The sequence below is a fragment of the Protopterus annectens genome, chromosome 2.part1 (assembly GCF_019279795.1).
Source record: "Protopterus annectens isolate FY-2018-M chromosome 2.part1, PAN1.0, whole genome shotgun sequence".
NCBI classification, from domain to species: Eukaryota; Metazoa; Chordata; order Ceratodontiformes; family Protopteridae; genus Protopterus; species Protopterus annectens.
Genome location: NC_056729.1, coordinates 784,224,256 through 784,236,840, shown reverse-complemented (window position 1 = coordinate 784,236,840; position 12,585 = coordinate 784,224,256). Strand labels below are relative to the sequence as shown.

The 12,585-nt window shown below is 40.7% G+C and overlaps 1 protein-coding gene across 6 annotated transcripts in view; it reads right to left on the bottom strand.

Annotated features, from left to right (window-relative positions):
* PAICS (phosphoribosylaminoimidazole carboxylase and phosphoribosylaminoimidazolesuccinocarboxamide synthase) overlaps positions 1 to 12,585 on the bottom strand; it is a 1,039,115-nt gene that overhangs the window by 571,399 nt on the left and 455,131 nt on the right. The gene's annotated exons all lie outside the window — the stretch shown is intronic.

Below are 12,585 nucleotides of genomic sequence, written 5' to 3'. Positions count from 1 at the left end.
AGTGGACAGATTGATACTTCACTATACAAGAACAACTTCTTACACTGAACAAGCGTGTACCCTAAATAAGTATTTGATAACATAGTACAAGGGCAAGGACTTAAAGTCAGTGACAGCAATTTTATGGCTGAAAGGAAAGACCTGGAGAATAAGTTTGTGGATAGGGATGTAAAGAAGTGTAATGTACAAGTACTGAACAAAGTTAACGATGTTAGAGAAGTTAGAGGCAGGCCCCTTTCTTCAAATCCACCTTCAATTCACCCCAAAAGAGAGTGAATGATGGCAAATGCAAGGTACAGATTACTTATTATACTACAAGGTATGTCCGATATTACAAGGAAACATTGGCCCATTACAACAAATAATGATCTTAAAAAGGTAGTGGGTGAACAACCTATCTTTAAAACAGATGCTTTACTACCCAAAACAGTTTATTGATGTTAGAACTATTAGGAATAAAATGGGTTCACTGGTATTTTTTTTTTTTTTTTTTTAAAAAAAAAACACCACACATCCAGATCAGGGTAGTGTGTGTTTGACATGTTTAAGCTACTTTTACTTCTTCCGTGGTTTATTTAGTGCACTGCACTGCCTGCACGAAGTTTTATGCAAGCAAGACTGAGACTGCTGAAGGAACGTATAGTAGAACACTTAAGCCATAACAATGGTACCGAGTGCAGTGCTCTAAACATGTGAAGTTCACTTCACACACATTTTTAAGTTTCAAGTTTCAGCACAGGAAGTTTCAAGTTACAGCACAGGTAACGGCTACCAAGAGGCTGGGTGATGTTAGGAAAGCCACTGAAAGCTTAGAGAGCAAGTGGATAGGTTAAGGGCAGATTATGGTTCATGACTAAATGATAAAGTCACCCTTAAACCTTTGTTAAACACTTTTTATAGGAGCCTTACATATACTTAAGCGCACTAGTTGATTTTACGTTTTTTTTTTTTTTTTTTAATTATCACATTTGTTTGCATTCTTCTAATAATTGCTTTATTGATGCTTACTAGTTGGATTTCTGTATACATTGCTGTGTGTGAGACTACATTTTTATACAGACATCTGAAGCAGCAGCAGCAAGATCTGCTTGATTTGCTTACGCAGGGAGCCCGGTGTCATCTCATCATTCTACTTTTGTGGACTGCTTTACTTATTTGTTCCATAACAGAGAAATGTTACATAACTTGCCACTAGATTACCTACAAGTTACAATTAAACACCTAGGTGCCCCCCATAAATGAATGACTTCTGCAAACTTCAATAGTGTTTGGGAGAGGAGGCAGAATTCACCAACAATCAAAAAGGCACCCCTTACAACCAGGATCAAGGTTAATACATAAATTGTACAGTATACAAACAGTATTTTATTAGATAGCCATCTAACTAGCTTGTTTCCAGCACAGAGCTACGCCCAACCCAGTGTTTTCTCCAGGACTTGGAGTGGTGTGAACTGCGAGTAACTAGCTTTAAATGTAAATATTTAAAAAGAGCTGAAATAAATCCAAGTGCACCTATGACCTGTGTAGTGATGCTACTTTAAAACTTTCTTGCACCATCCAGATTACATTTTTTAGTTTGTTCCGGGTCCTTAGTCTTGTATTTTAAATTAGCAGCGGAGGGAAAATGGTCCATTATTCAACACTTCTCTTTCCACAAGTAGAAGTGCTTGTAAACATTGGACTCAGAGGTGGAGACCCATGTGGAACACAGCCCCCCTAGCAATGGCGACAGCAGTCGGAAAGTTGAATATCCATATTTATGGGACATGATAAAAAAGCATTTAGGAGCATGGATTAAAAAAAAAAAAGATTCTGGTGCAACAGCTAAGGATGTAGGAAGAGACTAAACAAAAGATAATACAAAAACTGAGAAAATGGAAGCTTTGTTGTATGGATATGCATAAGACAAGCGGTTAAAATGGTTTTTAGTTCCATAAGTCTTGCAGTTATCAGGCTTTTTTTTTTTTTTTTTTAAAAATCAACCACAGGAAAAAAAAGCTGTGGATAGCACTTAAGAGCTAATGGATTTTTATCTGGGAGGAAGAGAGAGAACAGTCAAGTGGGATAAGCAGATTCTTCCAGCAAAAGACTAGGACTACTCAATTTGAAGGGGTATTTCAGAGCTACACAGTTAAGGCTCCTAGACACAGCACAAGCAAGAAAATATAATTCAAAGGGATGAAACTGAGGAAGCTCAAGAAAAGGAGCAACTAGGATTTTGGATGCAGGCCTTTAAGGAGAATCATACAGATTATTATATCTACAATGTGGCAGAGTATCCCAACCGAGTATCAAGTAGTGTAGTAGATAATCAGGCAACCTATGTAGAAGATTCCATAGGAAGGAGAAGTGTACCAATTGGTTCTCTGAAAGAAGTAGCTGATGCATGGAACAGAATACCAAATTACATTAAAGTACTATTTTTAAGAACAGCCTGGACACTTATGGGAACATGCGTTTTGGTATACTGGCAAACTATAAGGGCTTTTAGTGTCTGTGCTTGAAATATTTGTATAAGAATATTTGTGGACGAACACAGGAATGAAGAAAGATTCTGCCAACAGGGATGCCAGCAATTAGGGATATGGACAATGGGCAAGAAGGGGCTAGAATTTTTTTTTTTGGGGGGGGTACTAGCAAGGAACAAGGTATTGGGAGCAAAAAACTAAGGGAACCAAGGCTTGACAGAGTATATGCAGAGAGAAAGAAATAGGGGGCTCCTAAATGAAAATCCAGCACTGGTAGAGTTTTTAATAGAATCTAGAACAGAAGCTGCCATTAAAGAAATTAGTAGAGCATACAAAATACTGAACTAAGAATCAGAGCTTAGAAAGGATTGGAGAAGCAATTCATAAAAACAGTTGGAGCAGGTATAGGGTGTAGGTCTCCCAAATATGTAACAAAAATCAAGATTTAGGATTTTTTGCTTGGAAATAATTTATAGATATTTTTATACCCAAATAGACTCCAGAGAACTTTTCCTCAGGTAGATAGCAAATATTGGAAAATGTTTCCTCCGGTAGATAGCAAATATTGGAAGTGTGACACAGAAGAAAGTGGCAATTGGGAGTGCAGTGAGTCAGCGGACTTGGGGATTTTCTGCAAGGTGCACTGTCAGAGATATTGAGAGATTGCAGATTGGTGTGACAGGGGAGATTTTTCTGAGCTATGACACAATCAGAACTGCCTAGACATTTGTAAGGCCTTGCTGTGCCCAATTATGGTGGCTATCTACTACAAGAACTACTAGAAAATGGAAATCAGTTTAAAACAAACTATACCAGAAGTAGTGAATACAGTAGTAGAAAAACTGGAAGAAAAGCGTAGGAGCAAGCTACATAGAAAAAAAGTAGGAATTGTGGAAACAATACATACAGGGGAGGAATGTTTAAAAGAGGGCAGGACTTAAATGAGCTATGCAATGTTGGATTGAAAATGTGTCAGTATGGTTTGCAATGTAAAATGCTTGCAATTAGGATTGTGTCAGTGTAGACAGTTTTCATTTATATAAAATATGTATAATTAAACCATTACTTACGACACAGGCAAAGATTTTTGTTTAAAAAGGGCAGGAATTGAATAACTTGGGTAATGTTGCTTAGGTGATGTATAGCAATATACATGAAGTATAATGTTTATAAACTACTTTTGTATAAATGTAATTGTGCTCGTTTCACAAGTGATCTTCTTTCAGCTTTTCCCGGTTAGGGGGTCACCACAGTGGAACTCCAGTCCGCTCATTGGCAGTGATTTTTATAGTGCAGAGTTGCCAGCCTGACGCCCAACCTTCAACGAAGGCACGCCCATTTACGCTCACACCTACCTGCACGTTAACGTCACTACTGCAGTGAGGACATGCAGACTCCACACAGAAGGCGCTCCCAGCAGAGAATTGAACGGGAGAACCTTTTGCTACAAGGCAACGCTAACCGCTGCACCACCGCAGCTATTAAATTAGGAGGATACACGAAGAGGCAAGAATCAAGGTGGGAGAACTTCTCTCTAACTGGGCTTGAAAAAGGAACCAGTCAAGTGCGTCATCGTCCCCCTTTTTTGCCTTGTACATAGAATTACTATCAATAAAATATGGAATTTGCAAATTTAATGGTTTAGTGTGGTACTAAATATAGCTTTATTTGCAAATATTTTCTACTTGATAAAACCAGAAAAGGACGTATTTCAGCATTGTGGAATACCTTGAAACAAAGTCTTTTTTCAGCATATAAAATAAACGAGGATAAAACAAAGGCTGCATCAACAAACTTAAGGTTCCCACCCATGAACTGGTTCTGCAATACCATATTTAAGGAGACAAAATGAATTACTTTAGGGGTTAGGATTACAAAGGGTTCTATACTTCCATCATATCCTTAGCTGTCAGAAGAGGTGGGCAAGCCAGAGCTGGCTTGAGCCAAAGTACAAGCTCAGCTCTGGCTCGTGATCCAGCAGGATCAACTACAGAGCAACAGTCAAGTTTTATTTTTTAGTAATTCCATCCATCCTCAACCCCCCCTTTTGCACATGGGATCAGGGTGTCACTTCTGCAGCGTCAATCTTGAGCCAAGGTTTACACCTCCAGGTGGTTAGCCCTGCTGCAGTATTCCAACTGCTAAATCTAACCAGACCTGCAGGCTGTGAGTGCTTTGTCAGGCCTGCATATCCAAGCAGAGGTTGGCTGGAATACCAGGCAGGGTGATGCCACAAACCACAGAGCTGAAGGGGAAGATTTAAACATTTTTCATGGGAGAGGACTATTGCAAGACGGTGGTAGTTTTTATAAAAACATTCTCAACTCATTTTTAGGATGGAGAGGATATTTACTTCCTTTACGTCTGTGTGCTTGTGCGCTTGCATGTTTAACAGTGGAAGAGGAGCCTGTTTCAGAGAGAGACAGGGGGGACAGCTTGGAAAACACTACCAATACAAAGGACAGCACAGACAGAAAATGCTGTGAATCTCCAAAAGGTGCTTAGTGCATGTTTGGGGGCGAGTGTGCGTGTTCAACAGCAACATGCTGAAATTACTATATTATTCTAGTAGTGGTTTCTCTTTCATGCTCATCTGGCATGAGACACAGGCAGGGAAAGTACAGTTTTGTACCTACCATAAATGTAGATGTCCGAGAGGAATGCATCTGCAGTCTTTACAAATGGGTTGTCCTGTCGTCAGGCATCCCTTCGGTCGGCCTGATTCCAAAGTCTGGGTCCAGCTTCGGCTGGTGTCGCACTTCACCCAACGTCATTGCGGCAGTTATTCGGGTATAAAGGCATCAGCCGACGCCATTTTCCTCAGTGTTTCTTGCCCCAGATGCCAGGTGCCCTCTTGGATGGCTAAATTTGGATAAATGCCAAAGTTTCCAAATAGTAGAGAGCAAACACACAAAATAAGCATGTATGTACATATATATACAAACAAATACACCATAATAGATCCCCCCCAAGCTAGCTGAAGATTGGCAAATACCCTAAGAGTACCTCAGAGGGGAAGGAGGGTGGGTAATCCTGACTGCAGATGCATTCCTCTCGGACATCTACATTTATGGTAGGTACAAAACTGTACTATGTCCTTCAAGGATGCATCTGCAGTCTTTGCAAATGGGTAGAATACCATAGCTAAACTAGGGGAGGAGGAAATGAGAAGAGATTATGGTGTAGTTAGGATCCCTTGCAAAACAGCAGTGGCAAAACCAGCATGGTATCTAGAGTATAGAGGTAAATTATAATGCTTGGCAAATGTATGCACGGAGGTCCAAGTAGCAGCCTCTATAATGTCCTTGGTAGCCACTCCTCGTAAGAAAGCTGTGGTAGTGGCTGTAGCCCTTGTGGAGTGAGGCCTGATGTTCTCTGGAGTTTTCTTTCCATGGTAGGAGTAACAAAATCTAATGCAATTTCCTATCCATTTGGAGATTGTCTGTTTAGAAATTGGTTTTCCTTCCTTTCCTGTTGCATATGCTACCAGAAGCTGGTCAGTTTTTCTATTGTTTTTTGTCCTGTCCAGGTAGTAGCGTAATTGTCTGTGTACATCCAAGGTATGTAAGAGCCTTTCTCCCCTGTTCTGTGGGTTGGGGAAGAATGTAGGAAGGTGGATAGCCTGATTTAAAGAGACTCTGGATACCACCTTAGGCATAAATGTAGGATTTGTTCTCATGGACACTATCTTGATGGAAGATCAGGAAGGGTTGCACTGCCATTAATGCCTGTAGTTCAGAGACCCTTCTTGCTGAAGTTATTGCCAGCAGGAAAGCAGTCTTCCAGGATAAGTATTGTAATTCTGCTGTTGCTGCTGGTTCGAAAGGGGGAAGTCTCAGTTTTTCTAGCACAAAGTTCAAGTCCCATGCTGGCAATGGAGGTTTTCTGGGAGGTTTTACATTTTTAATTCCTCTCAAACTGTCTGAGCAGATGATGCGAGAAGACAGGAGGATCCAAGCTGTATTCTGCTGAAATAGCCGATGCATGTATCTTGATGGAAAAATAGGACAGGCCTGTATGGAAGAGCTCCGCCGAGTACTCCAGGATGTTGGCTATGTTCACCAGCGTCACATCTTGCCCCTTTGCAGTACTCCAGATGAGATATTTTTTCCATTTTGCTGCATAAGTCTTTCTTGCTGAAGGTCTACGAGCCTCCAGGATTATGTCTTTAACCCTTTGGGATAAATTTGGGTTAATTGCTGTTATGTTCCAGGCAGTTAGCTGCAGAGTTTTTAGGTTTGGATGCAGGATGTTGTAGTTGTTGTGTTAACAGTAATGGGATCAGGGGCAGTGTCCATATTTGTTCCCGGGACATGCTCCTCAGCAGTGGATACCAATGTTGTCTTGGCCAGTCTGGAGCTATCAGAATGATCCTCGGACGTTCCTCTTTGATCTTCAGAAGCACCTTGTGCATCAAAGGAAGTGGTGGGAATGCGTATGCTGTCAGGTTTTTCCAACTGAAAGATAGGGAGTCCACCTTCCAAGCAAGTGGGTGGTAAGTCCTTGTGCAGAATTTCTTCAACTGGTGATTGAATGGGGATGCAAACAAGTCTATTTGTGGTAATCCCCATTCTCTTGTGATGGTTTTGAAGATGTCCGGATGCAGCATCCATTCGTGGGCATCTGTTGTAGTTCTGCTTAATATGTCTGCTAGAATGTTTTCCTTCCCTGGTACATAAATTGCCTGTAACTGAATGTTGTAGCTCAGAGCCACATCCCATAGGTCCAGTGCCAGCCGGCATAGAGGATATGAGTGTGTGCCTCCCTGTTTGTTGATGTACCACAACTGTGGTGTTGTCTGTCCTTATCAACTGGCCTTCTTGGAGAAAAGGTCTGAATGCCTGGATTGCCAATTTTACTGCCATCATTTCTTTTAGATTTATGTGCAGATGCAGCTGGTCTTGAGTCCATAGGCCTTGAATGCACTTGTCCAGCATGTGTGCCCCCCAACCGAGGTCCGAGGCATCTGTCGTGATGGTTTGTCTTCGTTGACTTTTGCAGAAGGGCAATCCTGTGTTTGATTGGCAGGCCTGAGCCCACCATAGGAACTCTTGCTTCAGGCATGGGATCATTGGAATTTTGGTTTCTAGGCTGTGCTTGTGCTGGGACCACAAATTCTTTAGGTACCACTGTAGCTTTCTCATATGCAGCCTGGCATGAGGGACCAGTATTATGCAGGATGCCATGAAGCCTAGAGCTTGTAGCACTTTTCTTGCAGTTAGATGGTTCTGCTTTGTTAATGCCAAGAAGTAGAGAGGAAGTTGCTCTTTCTTTTCTGCAGTTAGAAATGCCATTTGTTTTGATGTGTCCAGTTCTGCACCCAGAAAGGTTATTCTTTGGGATGGAATCAGCCTTGACTTTTTTGTATTGACTGTATATCCCAGGGCTTGCAGCAGGTAGATGACTCTTTGTAAGTATTCTGTTAGTTTGTTTTTGTTGTCCGCTTGTATCAGGCAGTCGTCCAGGTAGGGATAGATTTGAATCCCCTGAAGTCTGCAATGAGCGATTACTGATGCCAGGCATTTCATGAACACTCTGGGCGCAGTAGATAAGCCAAAGGGCAATGCTGAGAATTGATAATGCTCCGATCCTGCAAGAAATCTGAGGTATCTTCTGCAAATTGGTCTTATGGGGACGTGCAGGTATGCCTCCTTGAGATCTAGAGTTACCAGCCAAGACTCCTTGCCCAGCATGGGAAGAAGCTGCTGTAGGGTCAGCATTTTGAATTTTGGAACAATGAGGAATGTGTTTAAAGCGGACAGGTCTAGAATAGGCCTCCATTTGTTTTCTTTTCTTGGTACCAGGAAGAGTCTGGAGTAAAATCCCTTTCCTTGCTCCATAGATGGTACCTTTTCCACAGCTCTCATTCTTAATAATTGAGATATTTGTTTTAGAGCTTCTGTCCTTTGAGTAGGTGGTAGGTTTGGCATTCCTCTCTTTCCTGGTAGAGTATGGAAATGGAACCTGTAACCTTGGTCTATAGTTTGCAAAATCCATTTTTCTCTTGTAATGCAGTGCCAGTTTCTTGAAAATAAGGTTAGCTTTCCGCCTAAGGGTGCTTCTAGTTGTTCCCTGGTAGGCGGTGCCACCGCCAAGTCACTGTGATTGAGTTGTTGTAGTGGTGGTGGCTGTATCCGTGCCTCATTGGTTGTTACCCTGCCACTGGCGACCCCTGTAGGCACCCCTGGATTGTTTCTGCCTCTAGAATGCCTATTCCTGCCTCTTTGTGCCTTAGAGGAGTCCGGAAAGGACCAATTCTTGGAGGGCCAGTTCCTGCTAAACCTTGGAGGTTGAACTTGTAAGAAATCTTTCACTGTTTGCACAGATTTTGCTTTCTCTTCCATCTTTTTTAATACCTGCTGTGCAGGGGAACCAAATAAATTGGCCTTGTCCATAGGTGCATCCAAAAGCTTAGATTTGACATGGTCTGGTAATGCCTGTTCTTTCAACCATGCATGCCTCCTGATAACTGTGCCAGTCATGGCTGATCTAAAGGAAGCCTCCAGTGCATCATAGCCACATTTTAAAGAATGGTTACTAACCTGCTACTGTATGTTATGTACCATTTCTTGAACATACTTTTTATCTAAAGATTCTTCAGAGGACAGCTTTTTAGTCAACTGGTCAAGCATAAACTCTTGATATTGAATCATATGAAATTGGCAGTTCAAAGCTCTAGCTGACAAAGTAGCAGAGGTGTAAACTTTTTTACCCCATCTCTCTAAGGACCTGGATTCCCTTTCAGAGGGGAGGGGGTTTTTAGTAGAAGTAGCTGCTACAGCTTTAGGACCCTGGGAGATAAGTCTCTGGATCTGCAAAAGGAGCCTTATATAAGTGGTGATGAGTGTCCGGGACCCTGTAGTACCTATCGGGCTTAGCAGGAGCCGGAGGTAAAGAATCAGGAGCAGTGCAAGCATCATTAAATGCATCATCAACAACAGAAAGAACTGGAGGTATAGCTAAAGGCCTATGCTGTGGCAAATGTAGAAAGGTCCTAAGCCTTTTTCTAGAGTCTGAGAAATCTTGGCCCTGCCACTGAAATTGTTCCCTCATAGCATGCAAGGTTTCCCCAAAGGAAAATTCCTCAGGAGGAGAGGCTGAAGGGATGGACTCCTCAGCATCAGAGTCTTCGTAAGGAGAATAAGAAGCCTCAGGAGGGTCTGTATGTTCTGAGTCATCAGAGGAGTCATCTGTGGATACTGGCTCAAGGGGCTCTGCTCTAGGCCTCTTTTCTGGAGGAGGGAGAGAGGCCCTGTCTGGATGAGGCTGGGCTCCACGAATTAAAGAGATGAGATCCTCAGCCAAAGAAAGCATATGGGAGCTGGTGCTGGGCCTGTGAGAGGGGGGCTTGGCAGGCACAGGTTTTGATGCTTTGGCTGCTTTATCCCTGGCAAAGGCCTTAATAGACATAGCTGGAGGAGGCCTAGCAGCTCCACGTGCAGGGGAATGGTGTCTGATAGATCCTGTGAAACCGCAACAGAAGGTTGGATTTCAGAAGCCGTTTCTACCAGGTTAGAAGAGGCCTCGGTAGAAGGCATGTTATCGGCTGAAGAAAGAACCGCTTGCTCGGTTTTGGACGAAACAGAGACACTCGTGGTTTGCTTAACCGCGGTTTCGGCCGAAACCGCGGACCGCGAGTGTCGGTCCTTTTCTTTGCGTTTTTTGGTTATTTGCGTAGTCGGAGGATCCGACTGCATAATGTAGGCAAAATCGGAGCCGAAAATCTGTTCCAATAGGAGTGGAAATCTTTATGAGGTATTTGTTTCCCACAAGATAAACAGTTATTAACTTTCTCTGACATCGGCTGAGGCAAGAAAGAGTCCCCAACGGGGTACTTAGCTTTATAGAAGTCTTCGAAGTAGTATTCGGTAGTAGTAATCTCTGGATCTGACCGACCGGCACTTGAACAGCTTCTGCTTCGGGCGCCACGCGGCAAGAAAGACTGAGGAAAATGGTGTCGGCTGATGCCTTTATACCCGAATAACTGCCGCAATGACGTCGGGTGAAGTGCAACACCAGCCAAAGCCGGACCCAGACTTTGGAATCCGGCCGACCGAAGGGCTGCCTGACGACAGGACAACCCATTTGTAAAGACTGCAGATGCATCCTTGAAGGACATCTGGGCTGCCTTTCTGGGCAAGGGGTGTGGAGACATCTTCTACATGAAAGCACAAGCACCTTTATTGAACTGCAAGGAAAGTCAGAATATAAACACCCTATTTTTCACTGTATGATATGTGCCATTGCCATGGGGCCTGGTTACCATTTGTAAGATTCAATTAGACACACAAGCCAAATGCAAAACTTTTATTTTACAGTCTGCCATACCATAACCACACCATAAGTACATACTTATGTAAAAAATCAAAACTAAAAGCCACGTGGTTAATACCATCACTTAAATTTTTTTAAACAGACCTGTTACACATCACACAACAGATTCCATGTATATATTAAAAGTGCATGAACAGTATTTGGTCATACTTTAGATACAAACATTTGCTGATGTGGCTTTCTTAGCAGCATCAAAGACATGTGTTGGCAGCTTAAGATCACAGCAGTCCAGTTTTATTTATTTGGTTTTTGAAAAAGTTTTATTAACATTATTACTGAAGCATACACTTAACAGAATTGAACATTTTTTATAATACATTAAATAAAAATAAAGTTTCTAATATAACAGATAGTTTCACTATGCACAAAGATATTCACTATACTATATATAAATAAACATTTAGATCAAATGTACAAGAGCTGACTAATAAATACATGTTATTGATTTTCTAATCAGTTATATTCAACCATCGGTTGTATTTTGCTGTGTTCCTAGAAGATCTAGATTTAATTGGTCAAAGATTCTAATCTGGATACTTCCAAGATCTTTAAAGTTTTAAAAAGAATGAGTGTGTGAGGATTTCATTTCTTTCCTGGCTATGGACAGTACAGACCAAAGAAGTGAGTATTTGTTTGATTTTACAAAGGATGGAATTGGTGAAGTAAAACTAATGAATTTGTAAGTTGAAAATGGTCAGTAAAAATTGTAAAAAATTGATATCTTTGCAATATTTCATATGTGAACGTTCATAGAAAATGCATCCAATCAGCATTCTGAACCTCCAAACATGTCCAACACAGTATTTCTTTAAACATCTTAAAAGAAAGTGATGAAGGATTTAAAAATCTCCAGGTAAAACATCTTGAAATGTGTGATGAAGGATTTAAAAATCTCCAGGTAAACCTTCTCCACTTAAGTGAAGTAGTTGTTTTACCAGAGACTGAAGAAAATTAAAGTTTATCTTTATCTGATGGATTAATTTCTGAAAAATAGTTCCAATTTTAAAATTGTTCTGTTGAGAACAGTTATGTATTGAATGAATTTGGGAATTACAGTTTTACTGAAGGTAAAAAGTCAAGTTTATTCTTAAATTTCTAGCTTCTTGTATACATCAAGCCATAATGAAGAAACAAGTACTTTTCCCCAAGTATTGGATTGTAATTATTCTTCTTTACCAGAAGACGCCAATAAATCAATTTGTTCAAATAAACATTTTTTGAAAATTTGTGGAGAAGATAACCCGCTGTGTATACGCTATAGGGAAAATAAGGAATATCCTATTTTCGTAGATTGAAATCTATGAAGACATTACGGATTTTAGAATCATATTAATATAATTTGATGTAAAATTTTGATTAGGGCATAAAGAAAAAATGTATTTCCATAAAATTGTACTTGGAATTTTAACTTAAATGGTCTTAGACCATTTTAAGTTAATTAAATATTAGATGGTAAATATTCAGCTGAACGGAAAGACCATCACTATCTATAAGACACATTCTTTACAACAGAGAAAATTGAGTAGATTTCTACGTTTGGTAATGCAATGCCTCCATTATCCCAACTACACATACGGTATGTTAAAGAAATTCTGGGTTTAATTGGATACCAAATGATAGTGTTAAATTATTGCATAAGATGGAGGTATAGAAATAGATTAGAGGTATAGAAATAGATTAGATTATGTATAGAATTTTTGGTAGAAGAATCATCTTTATAATTGAAAACTTCTCTTCCACTGAAAACTTTATTTTAGACCATTTTAAGTTTTCTGTTAATCAA